At 41.4% G+C, this 19,206-nt stretch overlaps 1 long non-coding RNA gene across 6 annotated transcripts in view; it reads left to right on the forward strand.

The window, feature by feature from the left end:
- The window catches only part of LOC123616659 (uncharacterized), a 409,877-nt gene that overhangs the window by 66,935 nt on the left and 323,736 nt on the right, over nt 1-19,206 (forward strand). For all 6 annotated transcript variants that reach the window (XR_012506484.1, XR_012506482.1, XR_012506481.1 and 3 more), the window contains one exon: nt 14,523-14,636. This is a non-coding gene — a long non-coding RNA (uncharacterized LOC123616659). The remainder of the gene's footprint in view (nt 1-14,522; nt 14,637-19,206) is intronic.

Raw genomic sequence — 19,206 nt, forward strand, 5'->3', positions numbered from 1 at the left:
AAGAGGGTGGAGAACTATTGTAGTAGCTAAGATTTGGGGCCCTCAGGAACCAAATTTCACCCCCTTGGGGGTAATATTGTCTCCCATGGCCCCCTTGAGAATGCATGCCCTAAAGCAGTGATTTTCAAGCCTGTTTTTTTAGTCTATACAAATTCTATGCAAATTCAGTATATGAAATTGATAAAATCATTATTTTGGTAGTATATACATACTTTAAATGTTAAATTATATAAACATGTTCTATCATACAGTCACCCAATGAGAAAACTAGTTAATATCCTGGTAGTCTCCAAAAGGTTATCAGGAAAAAAAAAAAAGGTTATCAGCAAGTATATAACCCTTGAATGTACCTCTTTTTAAAGTCATTTTTGAGTATTTTAAAAGCTATTTAAAAATTCAAATCAAACACTTGAGGAACCCCTAAAATACTGGGACACAGTCTTATAAACCATTGCTCTTAGTGAGGAGGATACAGCTCAGTGATAGGGTGCATGCCTAGCATGCACAATGTCCTGGGTTCAATCCCCAGTACTTCTATCGATTTAATAAATAAATAAGTAAACCTAATTACCTTCCCCTGCAAAACACAAAAATAACAACAAAAAAACCATTGCTTTGAATCTTCTGGAACATAGGCTTTGGAATTGGCCAGAATGGGTCTGGGTTTCTCAGGTCCACCTTCTCCCAGCTATAAGATTGTGGGCAAGTCCTAACGCTCCTGTTTCATCCTTTGTAAGATGGATATTGGGATATTTACCTCGTAAGGTAACTCTGAGGATTGAAAGAGGTAATCAGCTGGGCCTGGCCCGCAGTGGGCACTCAGTGAACGTTAGTTATCTTTTGCTTCGCTCTGTGTCTTTATATTTTCCACTGACTGTGGCAACTCATGCCTGAACACACAGAAGACAATAGCTGCACAGGAATCCGTGGCCAAATCAAACAAGGAGGGGTCCCAGTATCATCCTCAGTGACTCTGTTTTTCTTTTCCTGGACCTGGGAGAGCAGGGAAGGGTTTTATCACTCTGCCTGAGACCATGTTAAACTGGCATGGATCCCGACTTGGTTTTTTTTTTGTTTTTTTTTTTTTTAATGAAACTAGTAGGCTCAGCTCTGAACTCTCCATATTTTGAGGAGTGTAACTCTTGTCTTGAAAAAAAAAATCACATATCATTAAATGGAGATCACCCAGTTTTATAGGTGGGAACACCAAATGCGGTTTCATAACAGACTTTGTAATAAAGTGCGCTCCCTCTTAATAGAATTTAGCAGTGTGTGCCGTTTTTCCTTTGGACACAGGAGTAGTCTGTGTATATTTATGGATTCAGGTGCATCTTGAATGTAATGACAGCCATTAAATATCACTGACTAGATCTTTTGCGAAGCTCTCATTGTTGCTCTCCATAAGGATGAGAAGTGACTTCGTTGAGTTTGGGACCAGGATCATTCAGAATGCCACCACGTATGGATGTTATAAGGACAATGCAGAGAATGGGGCTGTGACCTAGTCGCATTTGAATCGATTCTGGGATTTTGCTGTGGTCATCTGTAGAAGGGGCAGTGTGAGTTCATGTCATATGCAGTCTTTTAGACCCATCAAGGTGAAAACCAGAAATGATGATCCCAGTGACCCCTTTCTCCACCCTCACGCGTTTGGAGAGGAAAAAATGATGCGGGGAGGAGCAAGGGAACAAGAAAAACATGCACCAATGGTTTGCTGGGTTAACTTTTAACGTTTCTGCTAGGGGAAAAAAATGCGTATTTCTCCTTTTGTATGTGTGTTGAAGCCTCTGGTTGATAAAACTGAAGTTCTACATCATAAATTCCCATTTGGACATTCAGTTCTGAGAACCTGCATGCAGCAAGCCTTATCACTTTGAAGTGAAGTCACAATCACTAATGGAATCTGCTAGCTTTTCACACGCTGAAATTAGCTTTGATTCTTTCCCCCAAACATATGTTGAAAAGCAACATGCTCATACTGTACACTGACCCATCCAAGCCATCAGTTCCATGGAGGAGGCTTGTGGACTCACCTGCTGAGGTTGGGATAAAGAAATGTACCTTTTTTCAAGAGTAGAAACAGAATTTCTGAGCCCTCTTCTGGCCCCAACGAAGGGAGAGCCTCCTCCTTCCCTCCCTATGAAGAAAGAAAGTAAATGCCATTTCCTTTGCGACTGTGAATAATAACATTTATGCTCTGAGATCGGTTTGCTTCTTTAATATGAAAAACGATACCCTGCTTGGATGAGACATTTCCTTGAATGCTTAGCATAAATTGAGCCCTTAAGCTTTTAACAAGAAATTCTGGGCTGTCTTGCTCACAAACTCAGAGTGGATCTTGGAAACATTGCAGGTTTCTTGATTTGCAAAAACTAGCCTTTTCCATGAGATTACTAACAGCACTCTTGTGTTTGATATTCAGAAAGAGCCACCGGAAATAATCCTTGTTTGTCATTTTTTCTGTCTCTGTCTTTGTCTCATTGTCTCTCTCTGATTTTAGTGCTCACTTGTCCCTTTCTGCCTCTCTTTCTCTCTTCCCAGTTGCTCTTTCTCTCATATGTGTTCGTGCGTGTGCGCGCGCGCACACACACACACAGACACATACACACACCTTTTCCTTTTTGTTTTTTATCACACTCCGAAATGACCCTGGGCCCAGTTAAGGTATTACAAAGCTGAGTGGTAAGTATCCTGGAGCAGGAAATGCATTTTTCGTCACTCATGACGGTGACAATTAAAATGACAACAACGAGGCCAGACTCTTCCATCTTGGTTTTTAATGCTGTCAGCACCAACTTTGCCAGAATTATCCTGTCTGATGCATGAGTGGGCTTAGTCATTTTTCACCTTGTGCCATCCAGAGCCTCAGTCTCATTTAAGAGAGTCAATTAGCTTCCATCTCATTTAAATGAGCACTGTGAAAACTCTTTTCAGCAGCATGCTCTCCTAGCCAGTGAAGGGTAATTTGGTGGGCTGGGACGTGTCTATGGATGTAAAATCTCTCTCTCGGTAGCATAGATGATGGTTTGAATTCTGCTGTCAAGAGACCCAAGGCATTTTGGTGAACCACATTTGGTTTACTAAGCGGATTCAGTGGGTTAAATTGTAGCCACTAAAACTGGGATTTCAATATATATATGGATATACGTATATAAAATATTCTAATATAGATAAAATATATTCATATGTTCTATTCTAGTATCTAGTAAATATATTCATATACTATTCTAATATATATTAAGTATATTCATATATAATCTATTCTAATAGGTATTAAGTATATTCATATAGATTCAATTCTAATATATATAAAATATATTCGTATGTGTATTTATATATGTGTATATATATATACACACAATGAGACATCTAATATATACTTTGATCGTCATTCAGTTCTGGAGAACACACACAGGATGAGAGAATCACTTGGAGTCCTTCCAGGGGAATATAAATGGCTAGTTGTTTCATAGCGTGGTTTGCATTTTTGTACCAGGCAGGGTGCAGCTCCACACTAAGCAGAGACTTCACTGAACCTCTTTGAGGAAGGGTCCCCATCCTGTGCCTGGGTTCCCTGCCCTGCTTCTCCCTTCTCATTTGGACCCTGCAGTGGATAGTCTACTGATGGACTGACCGGGGTCCAGAGAGGGCCCGTATCGTGTCTGCAGCTGCCAGAGACCTCAGAGAATTTTATTCTCTCAGTGGTTTTCTGGAGAGGGAGTGAGTGGGAGCGTTGACTGCCGGGAAGAGGCTGGGGCCACTAAAATCTCACTTGGAGAGACTGAAGTCTGACCTTTCTCATAACATGTAAACTTCTAAAGTAGACCCTTGGGTGACATAAAATCAATTCTTGATCAATAGGGAGCATGGATGATAGAAACCCAACAAATCTGACTTGGCCAAGTCAACACAGTTTTGTGTTCCTGGAGGTAGCTGTATTTCAAAATATATTTATTTGCTTCTCTAGAATTGTGACCTCACTTTAGGCCTCTTTTTCTTTTGTCCTTCTCTCCAATGGTTAACCTCTTTAAGCCTCAACTCAAGTGACTTAAAAAAATTTTTTTTTTCTCTCTCTCACTGCAAAAGACCGAGTCTGACTCATCTCTGTGCCCCAGGACCTAGTGCCTGGCATATTCTAGCTGTTTGGTGAATGCTGAATTGAATCCCACAAACCAGTTTATAAAACTGTTTTGAGAAAAGGAAGTATGATTTTGTGTTCTTGTGCCAAGACATTCCCAGCCTTGGTTCAGGTACATGCTTGGAGAAAATTCAGAAACCATGGCATGGAGAAGGGTTATAAATCATTTAAGAAAAGTCAAAGGAAGTTGAGCATCCCTGGGAACTCATCAATCCTAATTTACTAGGAGTGGGAGATGTTTCACATTTCAAACTCTGCCTTTCTGGTTTTCGAGGGTAATGCCGTATTGACCAATTGTTCATGCCCAAGGTCCCCTCCACCCCCCCGCTTTTCGTCTGTGAATAGCAATCTCATTGATGTTGGGAGATGTTCATGGACGTTGAAAGCATTTCACTTTGTTGTTTAAAGAAGCCTTTGTCCTGAAGGCATGAGATTATTCTTTCACATGAGGTGGAAAGGAAAATAAGAAAGCCTCCCTCTGTCCTTGGGTTCACATGGTAGGAACTCTTTCTTGCAGCAATAAAAGCCTTTGGAGGAGACCTTTCATTATAAGGGTTTCATGTTAAGTACTGCACATGGGGACGGACGCTAAATCCCCATTTGCTCAGCTGTATTTCCCAAGGCTTGTTCCCTTGCAGTACAGAAGCTCCGGGTAAGCTCCATCAGGCCACTGCAGACCAAGCCAGAGGATTTGAATATTAATGCCATTTGGGTTTCCTTTTAGAGGAAGCCCTCTTAGTCACAATAGGGAGACACTGCCCATGAAAATAAAGAGTTCAGAGTATATCAATAAAATGAAAGATCCAGAAAAGGCACACAAATCATGCCCAGCTGCCCAACCCATCCCACCTTCTCTCTATCTGTGGTAGAGAATGCTTTCCCCAGGGACGTGCTCGTTGCATAATGAAGTCTTGTCATTTAGGAGCCAAAATAAAATCAGTTTTCCATGTAGTCAGATACATTCTTGATGAGATCCCGAGTCTCACAAAAGAATGCTGCAGATTCCTTCCCCTCACGTCAAGCATCTAAATGTTGATCTGGAGAAACAAAGAAATGGGAAAAGAAAAATGAGTCTGTTGTCAAATTGAAATACCACGTTTTTGTATCGCTGGCTGATGTATCTGTAATTCTCATCTGCCATTCCTTCATCGTACGTGTGTCAGTGTGCAAGTGTGTGTGTGTGTGTGTGTGTGTATAATTTTTCCCTCCAAACCTGCAAAACATTGCAAAACTGGATTTAAATATTTCAGGCGGACGGCGCCCAGCATTTGCATTCCTCTGACTCATTCAGAGAAAAGACATCTGAGCAGAAATACAGCAGATAAAAGAGAAACCATTAATCCAAGGAAGATTACTGGCACAGAATCTTTATCCCGTATCCTTCCTGAAATGAGACAAAGATCTCACTATGTACATCCCTCTGGCTTAGCTTCAGATAGTAAGCAATATAGAAGGATAGACATGGTCCTTTTTAAAGGCACACTGCATTTGTCTGCCTTCTGAGGCATCTGTTAGATTCTTGCTGTCTTGAGTGTCTTGCTTTCTTCCCCAGTGTCTTCTGCCCTTGCTCTCATTCCTTCCATGGTAGCTTTCTTAATGGGACTCTTGCCTTTTCTAGGATACTAGAGTTGACTTTTAAAAGACTATTACATGAAGTCCAGTGTAGTAGTAAGTGCTCTGGGCCATGAGGATGAGAGACAGGGTCTCAAATCATTAACTAAAGGATTCTAGGTATAACTTTACTTTCTGCCTCTGTAAAATGGGCTCATAACTGATCCTTACACCCTACTTTACACACAGAAATGTTGGGTTCATTTGAAGAAGTTTTGGGAGTAGAAGCAATGTGAAAATACAAGCTATAATATTTTTAAGGGTAATATTAAAAGCAAGTTTGAATACAGAATTATATCATTTGGGGGAATATTCGTCCTATTTGCTAAGGACATGTAAATCACCCTTTTTTAGGAAGGAGCTCTGCTGCCTTCTTAGTTGAAGCCAGCTGCTGGAATGGTCATTACCCCTGCCATTTCTTGAGCATGTTCTGCACTGTGCCAGGCATTATTTAGGAGTTATCTCATTCCATTCTTACAACAACTCCGAGAAGTATTCTCTATTTAACATTTTCATTTTGAAGATGAAGAAATGGAAGCTTAGAGAGGGTAAGAAATTTGCCCAAAGTTAGATAGCTTTGGGGGTCTGTATTTGAACTCAGGGTTGAGTTGAAACTCTCAATTATTATTTAAACCCTAAATTATTTTCAACACATTATCCTGCTACTGCAATTTCCAAGAGTCCAATCAGGTTAATGTTCTCAACTTTTATGTTTCTCCATTTACATATTTCCACTGCAGATGGATGAGAATATGTACAGTTATAAATGTATTAAGACATGGTGGTTTAATCAGCAATTTCCAAGTTTAACAACCCTTGCTGTCATTTCCTGATGAATCACCCCAGTCTATGGGTCACCCAATGCCTCCCTTGTTGTTTTTTTTAAAATATCTTCCAATTAAAAAAAAAAACTTTTTTTAATGGAGATACAGGGGATTGATACCCAGGACCTCGTATATGCTAAACATGCATTCTACCACTGAGCTACACCCAGCCTTAAAATTTTTTTTAATGGCTTGCCTCTCATTCTTGATGAAAACCAGGAGCACTGGTCCTCACTCTCCATCCTCAAAGGGACATCCTTACCCCAAGTGTCCCATGATGAGGGCAGGGCCGAACCTGACTCTCCCACGGAGAAGTGACAGTGGCCTGATGTGTATCTGGGCACTGAGATCATCTCCATCTTTGTGTATCAGAAAGGTGTTATCACACAAAGTCTGCGCAAACCCTCCAATACCCCTGTGCTCTGCAAATGGAAGGGATGACGAGGGGGAGGAGGAAGATGCTTTAAAGCAGGGATTGGCAGAGTGAGAGGCCAGCTAGTAAATATTTTAAGCTTTGCGGGCCACACAGTCTCTGTCCTTAACTACTGAACTCTATCTTTACAGTGCAAATCAGCCATAGATAGTATGGCAATGGGTGCACGTGGCTGGTTTCCAACAAAGCTTTATTTACAAATACAGGCAGTGATCTAGATTTGGACTGCGGGTATAATTTGCCAACCCCTGACTAAAAGGAAGGCGACTTTGGTATTTTGAGCAGAGATGATAGTCCAGAGCTGTTCATTCCATTTTCATCTCAGTGGACCTCTGTAACTAAAGGTAAAAAGAACATGGATGATGGTTGTCCTTTCTGGTCATTGTCCCTCTTTAAGATTACTAGACAAATGTAAGGCAGGATGGTGACAATGATGATGATTATAATACAGTGAAGCTACTCACAGCCATCTGAAATTGGCATAAGCAATTGTTTCCATCCCAAGCAATAATTGGAAGTCAATTTTTTTTTTTCTGACCATTGTGCCTGCTGGGCTGGCTGTGGTCACTGGCCGTTTTTTAAAATAATGTATTTCCATGTTGCAACAAGAGCGAAACCCACTGTGTCCAATTAAATCTCCACTTACGGCAGCCCAGGGAGGGTGATGGCTTTCTGGAGGTAGATCCGTGTCCCTGTGACCGTATCTTCTTATACTTGGCTTTCAGCTATGAAATTAAATTGCAGGAAATGATTCAGTTTTGAATCACTCCATTCAAAAAAGGCGGAAGCCCAAAGTTCTCCTGTGAGTGACAAACATGTGGACTGCTTTCTTAGAGGGAAGACATCTTCAAGCAGCCTCTGTAAACTGGGCCAGAGGTTCACACATCTCCAGTCCTGTGGGGCTGGAGCCTTCAGATCTGCCCCAGCCAGTTTTTATTTCTGACAAAGGCCCTTATTCAGATAAAGGCAGTTTGCCTGTCTCGTTTCCTAGGAAACTTTTTTTTTTTTTTTAAGTTCCTTGGAAAAGATGCTTCTAGAGGCATTCTCAATCTGACTTCCTCTTCTGGTTAAGAAACTGAAGGACAACATGAAAACTTGAGGATATGGAGAATAACACCAACCGGGAATAAGCTGTGATTATTTTGTTGATTTAAACCGACAGAAAGGTGAGGTCAGAATAAAATCTTGTTTCTGCTGTAATTTAGAGGCTAGGAACCATGATGGCTTTTTCCCCCGCTAATAATGCTCTAATTAGCCATTCAGAAAGATTTGATTTCAGGTTTGAAGCTGGAGATCACAGTAATAATCTTTCTCAGTATGAAGCACTTATTTACGGAGGAGTCTTTGCCATTTTTAATTGCACTTTCCCCTCATGCCCTTATTAATTATCTCTCTGGTTCCTCTTAGGTCTTGTCCTGATGCCAAATATTGAAATAGAAAGGTTTGTTTATTTCCAAAGACATACAGAATGGCACAGGTTTTACAACTTGCTGTTCTGACTCTTAAAGCTTCATACTTTCAGAAAGAATGCTCTGTGAAAATTGGGGTGCTTCATGCAAATCACTGCCCCCCGGATTTCCTGTTGGTAACAGATCCTTGGGACCATTACTTCCTTGGAGCATCCCTGGACTTCTCACAAAGTGAGGTGTTTTGTGAGCCTAGTGAAGTAGCAGTTTTTTTCTTTTCTTTTCTGTCTGTCTTTTTTTTTTTTTTCTTTTTGAAATAAATATAACCTTTATTTTATAGGAGAGAAAATCAAAACTTACAAATGTTAACTGATATGCCCGTATGCCCATATGCTTACATAGCTGGAAAATAGCAGACCAGAATACTGGTCATTCCAATTTAAATATTACAAAAAGTTTGGAAAATAAAGGAAACTAAAATTGAAATTAAAACTAAAATTTCCATTAATTCCAATAGTTATCTTTTTATGTTTTCCTTTTTTGGGTAGTTCTCAATTATGATGCTCCTTTGCTCAAAAATGGTCAGCGGCTGCCAAATGCTCCTGGGGGTCCCACACTGCTTCCTCTGATATGATCCCCACTTAATTTCCCTCCTCTTTCCCCTTCGCAGACAAATAAATCCCTTCAGTGTGCCCAAACTGGTCGTATCACTTTTCTGCATCAATACTCATGTCGTTTCCTGCATTTGGAATATCCCTGTCCATGCCCCAGTCTGCTGAAACCTTACATATAAGCCTGCAAGGCTCATCAAATTTTCCATTTTGTATGGAGCCTTTTGTAAACCCTTCTTTGACCCTACTTTGGTGCTTGGATTATGCCTCTTTTTTTTCAAGTTTTTTTTTCCATTTTTTATTGAAGTATAGTTAGTTTACAGTGTTGTGTCAATTTCTGGTGTACAACATGATGTTTCAGTCATACATACACATACATATATTCGTTCTCATATTCTTTTTCATTATAGTTACTACAAGATATTGAATATCATTCTGTATGCTATATAGAAGAAACTTGTTGTTTATCTATTTTATACATAGTAGTTAGTCTCTGCAAATCTTGAATTCCCAATTTATCCCTTCCCACCTCCTTTCCCCCCAGTAACCATAAGTTTGTTTTCTATGTGTGTGAGTCTATTTCTGTTTTGTAAATAAGTTCATTTGTGTCTTTTTTTTTTCTTTAAGATTCCACATATAAGTGATATCATATGGTATTTGTCTTTCTCTTTCTGGCTTACTTCACATAGAATGACAGTCTCCAGGTCCATCCATGTTGCTGCAAGTGACATTTTATTTAATTTTTTATGGCAAGGTAGTATTCCATTGTGTATATATAACACCACTTCTTTATCTAGTCATGCTGATGGACATTTAGGTTGCTTCCATATTTTAGCTGTTGTAAATAGTGCTGCTGTGAACATTGGGGTGCATGTATCTTTTTGAATTAGAGTTTCCTCTGGATATAAGTATTATGCTTCTTTTGTGGCCTATGTGGGCCAGCTGTATGTCGTCACCATTAGCAATCTTTTAACTATCTCAATTGTGAACTCCTTAAGGACAAGAAGGTGGTGAATAATTTCTGTAGTCCCCCCAGGGCTTCGCAGTATGCTGTGTGCAGCAGGTTTCCTACTTGGGCCTGGATGAACTCAATTGCAACAAAATATTTCAGTTCCGTTCTTGAGGATCTACTCCAGAGATGGCTGGCCATAAAGACAGTCTTCGGAAGGAACAGGTCTGTCACGCCAGGGCTTTGAACACTCCAGGGAAGTAAGATGAGGCCTGAAACATACCTGATCCTGAAACTTATGGGGAGTTGCAATACCACAATATCCCCTTCCTCCACCCTTGGTGACAGAGACATGAGAAAATGAGACAATCCTTGGCAGTAAACTTAAAAAAAAAAAAAAAAAACAAAAAACTCTGTGGCTGAGAGGTGATCTGGGCTGAATTTTTTGGATTTGAAATACCTATAAATTGTAGAAGAACATTTTGGAGTTACATCAGGATCTTTTTGAGGTTGACTATAACCTTCTTGTACAAAAATATTCTTTGTGATGAGTGTTAGAGATGAGGTTGCCCAGAGAGACAACTTTTATGTTTCTGCTCTTAAAGAATAATTCCATAATTCCACTTCTCAAACATACCCTGTTCTAACTGGTAGGGCAGTTGAACGTCTTCTATCTGAATCTCAGTAGGATGTGCTGAGCTTCTTAGGAGGTTGGCATTCCAGCAAACACTGGGTTTAGAGAATTCCTAAAACAGCATCAGTGTACCCTGAAGGGCAGTTAAAATTCAAGAAGCCAGTGGAAGCTTTGTGTGTTTCACTCTCTGGAATGTGAAAGCTAGGGTCCTCCCTCACAATTTTTTTTTTTCTTTTTCTCTCATACTGATTACACACTCAGATCCCATATGTAATAGAGTGTATATTATGTTATTCCCAGACTATTTTAAAGGAAACTAAACATTCCTCCCTTCATGAGTCAGTTTCCTAGCTGTGGTATAGGAAAAAAGCAACCTGTCGAGAAGCCAATGAAATGACGGATTATTTTTTTTAATGGGCTTCAATTTTCTGTGATCTCCTAAGTCGGATTCATCAGCTGAGTAGCTTTCCTTTTCGTGTGTGTGTGTGTGTGTGTGTGTGTCTTTTAAAAGTGCCAGCTGTGGTGGAATGTTAATAGTCAATCTGACCACTGATCTCTGAAGACACGGAGTGTCTTTCCAAATGTGCTGACTGTGACGTTTAATACAATTTTATGCTCTTGGTGTGGAGAGAAAAGAGAAGACAATTATATATGGGTGGGATTTGTTTGTTTTTGACATTTTGACATTTTTCCCTTCCTCCATCCCTCATTTCTCCAGCCAGCAAATATTTATTGTGCACACCTACTCAGTGCCAGGGAGCTGGGAGGTGTCTGAAAATGCAAAGACCTCATGGAAGACAACAAAAGAACAATTTCCAAGGAAAAAAGCTTCAGACAGCTCCCTGATCACTGCCCCTTCAGAGCCACTGTGGCCTGCTGCTGGCCTGACACAAACCCTCTTTCCTCCTTTCCTGACCCCACGGCCCCCGAGACCTTTGTGTGCCTGAGAGGTCAGCTCACAGCTGTGGCCCCGGGACACCCTCCTCTTTATCTCTAGTGTACTTACAAGAGGTGGAGGCACATGGGTCTTTTATGATTTTTTTTTTCCCTTTTGCTTTTTTGATTAGCATCTGCACAAATGGCCTGAGTTCATTGCTTTAAACTAATCCGGCTTGTTAAGACGGAGATTGTCACCCACAAGTTGTTATTAGCAGGCTTCTAAAGGAAGAGGGTCTCCGTCGGAGCAGGGCTGTCGGGGAGAAAGGTTATAGCATATAATACGTTCTCCAGGCGCCGTGCGAGAGGGAGACAATGCTGTCTTCCAGGACCTGCTCTCAAGTGCTGCTTAGAGGCTTACCCAGCCCTGCCTATTCTACCTCATGAAAAGGGAGATCCAATCATTGCTTTCTGGAGACCATTCTCCTCATCTCTTTGGCTGTCATATGTATTTAACAGTAGTGCCCTCAAGGACAATGGGTGGGGGAGCGTGCTCGGGGGCCTCCAGGCTCCAGCCCGTAGTTTTTCATTTCACATTGCAGGCTTTGCGAAGAATGGTCTTCTTTGTTTCCATTTTGAGTCATGGCTGAATTCTTATATGTTGTCTGATCTTCAGGCTCAAATACCCAAGGGACCAGGCAGCTGTGAATCAACCCTGTGTGTATGTGAGAGTGTGTGTGTGTGTGTGTGTGTGTGTGTGAGAGAGAGAGAGAGAGAGAGAGAGTGTGAGCTAGCAGGTACTGTAGCAAAGAAGACAGTACCCTTTTCCCTATTTCTTTAAATCGATAGGGATTTGGAGGAAAAGACTTTAATAAAATAGAATTGTGACTGATGATTTTCCCCTTTCCGAGCTCTGCTGTAAAATCAGGAGGTTATGAATAGCATGAGGGAAAAAAAATAATTAAAAAAAAAAACCCATTTCTAATGTAGTCCTGTGGGTTTAAACCCAAACCTTCGATTTATAATGAAAGCTCAGTGTCTATATACTAACCCCCACCAGATGAGACGGCTCTCCTCTCGGACGGCAGAGTGTAAGGAAACCCTTCACATGTGTTCGCTTATCAGGAAGGTACTCAGTTGCTTCTCTGTTGTTTTTCTTCTATGTAGTCTATGTTAGGATTTGGAAATGCGACACCATGTATTTTTCCCCCAGGCCAGATGTTTTATCCTGCAACATTAAGTCATCTTGACGTGTTGCCACGAAGTGGAAGCAACGGCTAGTTTTAATATTGCTCCATATCTTTATTACAAGGTACATCTCATGCATCTTAATTCCTCAGATTCTCCCTCTCTCTTGTTCTCGGATCTTCTTCCTCCCAACAACCCCCCCCCCCCCGCTTCCCCTTTGCTCCTGAAGAAGGCACACTGTAATTGTCTGGCAGTGGTGTCCCAGTAGCTAAAGAGGTTCTAGATAGCGTGACGAATATGCAGCACATTATCTCCCAGGATGTGTGCCTGTGTCTTTAATCACAGCTGGAATGCAAAATCGGGCCCCACCTTTCAACTCTATCTCCATCATGCTGAGAGAGTGAGAGAGAGCAAGCCGGAGACTGCTAGACAGCTCGAAAGAGATTGCAGCTCAGATGTCCTGAAAAACAGCAAATCCCTCAGACCTGGCAGATTCCGTTACCATGAGAACTGCAGATATTTCCATTGTGATGGTTTGCTCCAGCAGCCATCTGTTACACCCATTTGATTAGGAAGTACAGTTCAGCTTGTATGGGATTTTCATCACACCTTATCCCAGGGCAGTATACAGAGACGCTTGCTTTTTTATATGCTAAACTCCAAGGCTTCAAAGTACTGTAATTTACGGAGGCGGAGGGCATTTAATGAAACGGCCTGAGAAGGTCACTAAAGACCGAAGCTCCAAGAAGAAAGACACACAGGAGATGTTAAAAGAGGATTTGACTCCACAGCAGAAATGCAGCCAACTCAGGAAATTAACCATAGTTAGCAACCCCCTTTTCTCTCGGTGGAGGGGAAAGAAATGAAGACCTCAATTCTGAGACCTGCAAGGAGGAAGATGTTTTGTGTCGTCCTGGTATGAATGCTTCTAGACCAGTAATTCTGTCTTCAGACTCCAGGACAGACAAAAGAAAGGGGGAGAAGGGTAATGCCTCAGACACATCTCATCAGTTGAGTTGATTCCACTGTAGAAAGATTCCATTAGCTCTAAAAATTTTATGATGCCATCTAACTTTTCCGTAGACACAAAACGACCTTAAAAGTTCCTTGAAGCAGTGCTGTAATTTACAGATTTAAACCAGTTATTTGGACTAGTAGTCCCTCTGTGTATTCTTGTGGGGGAGGAAATGCTGATGCTACATCATATCGACATAAAAATAGGAATTCCCTTCAATTAAGTCTCTTCAAATACTCTTCCTGGGCGGTAGGCATTCAAGGTCCAAGCTTATGAGATGGTTGGTGGCATCTGGAAGGAGCTGCCTAGAGTGACTGAAATTGCCTGGAGTTCCTGTAAACCCTGGAAGCTAATTAAATGCTTACACACCAGCATGAATCTGTGATTGCTGCACTGGGACACTGGAGGTGACCTCCCTTTGTCTCCCAGCCTGCATTTTCTAGAACGGACTCTGATAATATATCACTCAGACTAAGCAAAAGCTGCCAAAATTTCCAAACTTGCTGTCTGCAAGCCCCATGATGTCATGTTCTTTCTGTTGGTTTGGCTTCTGGGTGACTCTGAACAAGGGAAATACTTCCCTATCTGATTGCACTGTGGGCTGGAGAACTTTCCCCCATTCTCATTTCCTGGCTGGGTGTCAGGTTGCCATCCAAGGATCCTGGGATGTCCAGAGGGACCAGAGAACTCATGCCCGGCTTTGATGCCAAAGATAAATTTCTAGCAAGATCAAATTAGTGACCAGGACCTTAGAGATGAAACACTGGGACACCACCTTGCCCGCACCTCCCTTTTTTCCCCCTGAAATGTGGACTTTTTTTTTTTTAATCTTTGCAGTGGGAAAGCTCGAACTTCATGGATGAAGACGTGTGTTTTCACTGAATGAGGAACCAACTGGCGTAGCCGGCAGCTGAAGGTCCAGACGAATCGTGGTCCCTCCTTCGAGAATGGGTAGGTAGAAGGCACTCTTCCATCCCAGCAGCAAATGCCTCGCACCGTGATCTTTCAGTTGGTGTTGACTTTCCCATTAAACCCTCAATCCTACACTCTGGAGATTGCCCTTTCCCCAAAGTTTTTGAGCCAGGGCCCTGGTTTTATGAACACAGTGTCTGTCTCTAAAAGGCAGCAGATGCAATGAGGGCTGGGATGGAAACAATAAACACCATTCAGGTTTCCTGCACAGAACATCTTATAGTGGTGTCTTTGTTGAAGGAAACATGGACTAAAATGCCTCCCCCCCTTCACCAGTCCCCTTTCCCTGAGAGGATCTCAACCACCTTTGGAAAGTAAAGGTTAAGTATCTGAGGCGAAATCCTTTGACACACAAAAGGGACTAAAGCGAGGGTATCACTCACTTGCCAGCAGTAGGGTGGGGCAGAGAGCTTTTGGGGAGGGGAATGAATTTTCCTGGAAGAAAAGCAGCCCTTGGAGGGGAGTGCTAGCTAGAAATATTCTCCTCTGAGCTGAGATGTTAACAGTGGCACCTTCTGACTTAATGTGGCATCTTTCTTCATCGTTATCAATCTCATGAGAGCTTTCCTGCCATCTGTACCATTCGTGTTTCAGGCTCCCATATGAAAGTCCAATCTGGCGGCGTAAATACTGGCTAATGAAGAGTAGGTGTCTGACTGACTGGGAGAGAAGGAATCCTGTGTCAGTGATGGAGCAGAATTCATTCATTTAAAAAAATCTGCATTTATATAGCCATTCAGGAAGAAATCCTCTCTCCTTCTCTCTTTTTCTCCCCCTCCCTCCTCTCTCTTATCCTCCTTTCTCATTTTCATCCTGTGTCATCCTCCGTTAATGGAGTTCATGCAAAAGTCAGCATAAAAATGGTCTTTGCCTAGAATGTTATACCTCGGAGATTAAAAATAGGAACGCGATGTGGACTTGCCGACATGTGGCGTTTTTTTTTTTTTTTTCCCCTCTTCAGTGGGAAAGCTATAACTATATAGATTAGCAAAACTTGTGCAAGAATGGATGTAAAACAGATTTATCTCTTTGTCAGCTTTATCTGATCCATTTGGTCTTGCAGAGTTTGGATGGCTTCCTTTGTTATAATAACCAGCTTTCAAACATCTATATCCTTAGGGTATTAAATGTCAGCCTCCTGATGTACCAGTCAAGGATGGAGGGTTGACAGTCTGTGGGCTGGGGAAGCGCTCTGTGTGCGCAGCGCACAGGGGTTGCTGGTGCACCAAGGTCGGCTCCTGGTATGACCTACAGAAACCCCTCCCACCCCCAGGTGTCACCATGAAGGGGTGCTGAAGCTTACCACCGCCATTAATATCCTTTTACAAAGAATTCAAAAAGATTTCCTGTCACTGACAAGGACAGATCTGTTAGAGGTCTCTCAAGGAAATGGACAATAACTAATTAATTGAGCTCTCCAGGACTTTCCGTCCTGTCGTTCCTCATTTATCTGTTCTCGTTTCTCACCACGTAAGCCTAGTTCTTCTTCCTCTTTCTTTTCTCTCTTTTATTTGTCTGTCATTCCCATATTTCCCTCTGGATTCATTTTCTCCTAGCTCCCTTCTCTCTCTCTCTTATAGAATCTATGCATGAAAGAATCCAAACCCAAAACCAAACCCAAACCCCTAGCAGGGCACATATATGCAAAGATTTTTTTGCTAGGAATATTAGTCCGTTTTTTTAAAATTCTCTTTCTTTCTTTTTTTTTAATGGAGGTACTGGGGATTGAACCCAGGACTTCAAGCATGCTAAGCATTTGCTGTACCACTGAGCTATACCCTCCACCCCCAGTCCATTTTTTCTGAGATTGAAAATTACCATCTTCCAGGATTGGAAGGGGCCTCAGAGTTTCTGCTTTGTACTGGATATATAAGTAATCTTTAATATCTTTGATAAGGAATTGCAGGCTTTTTGTTAAAAATCTACAGTGACTTTGTATCTTTATCTGCATCTGTATTTATATCTAGAATCTCTTGTGTAATTAAATGGAAACTTCATTATAACCTGCAGACAGTTCCATGAGATCTTGAATCCCCCATGGAGACGTTGCTTCATCTTTCTCCTCCTAACTGGGCTGCCTGGCTCGTTGGGTTGGAGCAGGGCACCAACAAACTCAAGGTTTCCTCTTTTCTTTTCTGTTGCTCTTTGCACAGAGAAGCCAAGTTCCCAGTATGCCTGCTCCACTGCCTCTGTACAGAGAAACAGGGCATGCGTGGAGTGGGGTGGTTGGAGGTGGCGCTGGATCAAAACAAACAGATCTGGGATTGAACCCTGGCTCTGCCACTTTCTTTATGTATGTGATCTTTAGCTGTCATTCGACCTTTTGGTGCCTCAGTTTTGCCATCTGCAAAGTGGGGATACCAACATCTTGCATCTCAGTCAAACTTACTGTATGAATCAGATGAAGTAAGCCTGGGAACGTGTTGGAAACAGTGCTGACTCAACAGTCAGCTGTCCTAGTTTGCTTAAGAGTGGAGAGTTGCTTGGGGACTTTCAGTGCTAAAACTGGGAAAACTGGGATGGTTGATCATTCTACTTAGAGCAATTCATTCCTCCCCACCCCCTTCCCAGGAGGACCCAAGCCAGCTTAAACAAGTACCCCAGTGGGTGCTGGAACTTTCTCCATGATTGAAGGAAGCCTTGTTTTCTTCTGTGGGCTAATTGCCTGCTCTCTTCTGGGTCAGTAGATTCAACTCTGGTTTGGAGGCTTACTCACTGTCCCTCCCCTCAGTATCTCAAGGGGTGGCATGAAACTTAGAACAGAAGTATGAAAGTGTTTACAATGAAGTGAGCACAAATTCCTTCCTCTGGAAAGCTGGAGATTTTTCATTCTTCAAGACCCAGTACATCTGTTACCCCATTCGTGAACCTTTACCCACATGATCTCTCGCCTCAGCACGATCTGGGCTTTTAGGGGGTAATGTATTATGTTATCGCTTGACCTCCAACTATATTTTTAAACTCCTTGAACATAGACAGCCTGCCTTATATTTTCTGAGTATGCACTGAATGAATGAATAAATGAGGGAATGAATGATTTAGAGGAGGGGAATGAGTCAGAGGGAGTAAATGGAGCATGAGGGAGTGAATAAATGCATGAGTGAATTAATGATTTTTCTGTGTTAATTAACAAGCATACCTGCCTTTTTAGCCTCAACCTGTTGTGTATCTCATGTCTAGAACTTTTGAACTTCGGATCCTGAATCCCAAGCCCTAGTTCTCAGCCTGAGCTGCCATATCAAATTCCTAACACTCAAAGCGACCCAGCTCAGCCTGGGGACACCACTTGTTGTTTGATAAACTGGGATAATATAACTTACTTTTTCTTAAAAATTTTAAGGATTAATTTTAAAATGAGTAAAAAATCTGTCTATGGCAAATAGAAAAAAAATCATTCTAACTATGAAGGGATCTCAAGTGAAAAGTAGATACTGTCTTGTCATACCCCCCATACCCCCACTTCATTTCTCTGAAATTAAGGTTTCTGCTTTTAGTATTTTGGTGGCTACAACTGACTTTTTAAATAAAAGAAATTTATGTTTTTGACATAGCGACACATTTGAGGGTGTATTTTGACATCCTGTTGTGGAAATTGGTCATTTTCAGTGTTGTCCGTTCCCTTCCCTTCTCTACCTCCTGAGATACAGTGATGCTAATGGTTAGCTTTATGCCTTTGGGGATTGTTTCTTTTCTACTTGTTGACTTATATTTAGTCATTATCTGTGGAATTTCCACCGTACAGTCCCTGTACATTTATTTCTACAATTCTCTTCTGCTCCTGATTCTCATTGTATTCATTTTTATGTTGTCAAATTTTACAATATTTACATCCTGTTCTGTCACTCTAATTGTATTTAGTAGTGCGCTATCCACAGGTTAAATCTAAATATTAACCAAAGAATGCTAGAACTCAGCCTGGGGAGGTGACTGGGTCCAAAAGAAGGAAATCTCAAAAGAGATCCTAAGTCACAGGGCCCAGCGGTTTGGCTCTTGATTTCTTAGGAGCTCTCTTTCTTTGTGGGTCAGGCTTAGCTGTAATTTTTCTTCGTGTATTTATCTTATCTCATTTTTCTTCTTATGTTACATTTTCATTTCACTAGAGCTCCTCATCAAAACTTTTTTTTCATATGGCATCTAAGGGGGTAACATTAAAATCCTTCATGTGTCTGAGAATGTCTTTATTTTGATTTCACATTTGACCGATAGTTTGGCGGGGTACGGATTTCTAGTTTCAAGCATTTGCCCCAGAATTTTGGAGGGATTGCTGTTGAGAAGTATGCTGTCATTCTGATCTTGCTCCTTTGTAGGCAACCCCTCTTCTCCATGATAATTTTTAGGATTTTGTCTTTGCCCTTGGAATTCTGGAAGTTCACCAAAATTTGTTCAGATGGGCACTATTTCCATTCACTTTGCTTTTAACTTAGTAAATCTTTTCATTATAAAGAGTTATCTTCTTTATTTACCTCTGGGACTTCCTCTCTCCCCCTCACTCCCATTATTTCTTTGATTATTTTCTTTTCTCTCTTGTCTCTATTTTTGTTTCTAGGAC

The sequence above is a fragment of the Camelus bactrianus genome, chromosome 4 (assembly GCF_048773025.1).
Source record: "Camelus bactrianus isolate YW-2024 breed Bactrian camel chromosome 4, ASM4877302v1, whole genome shotgun sequence".
Lineage (NCBI taxonomy): Eukaryota > Metazoa > Chordata > Mammalia > Artiodactyla > Camelidae > Camelus > Camelus bactrianus.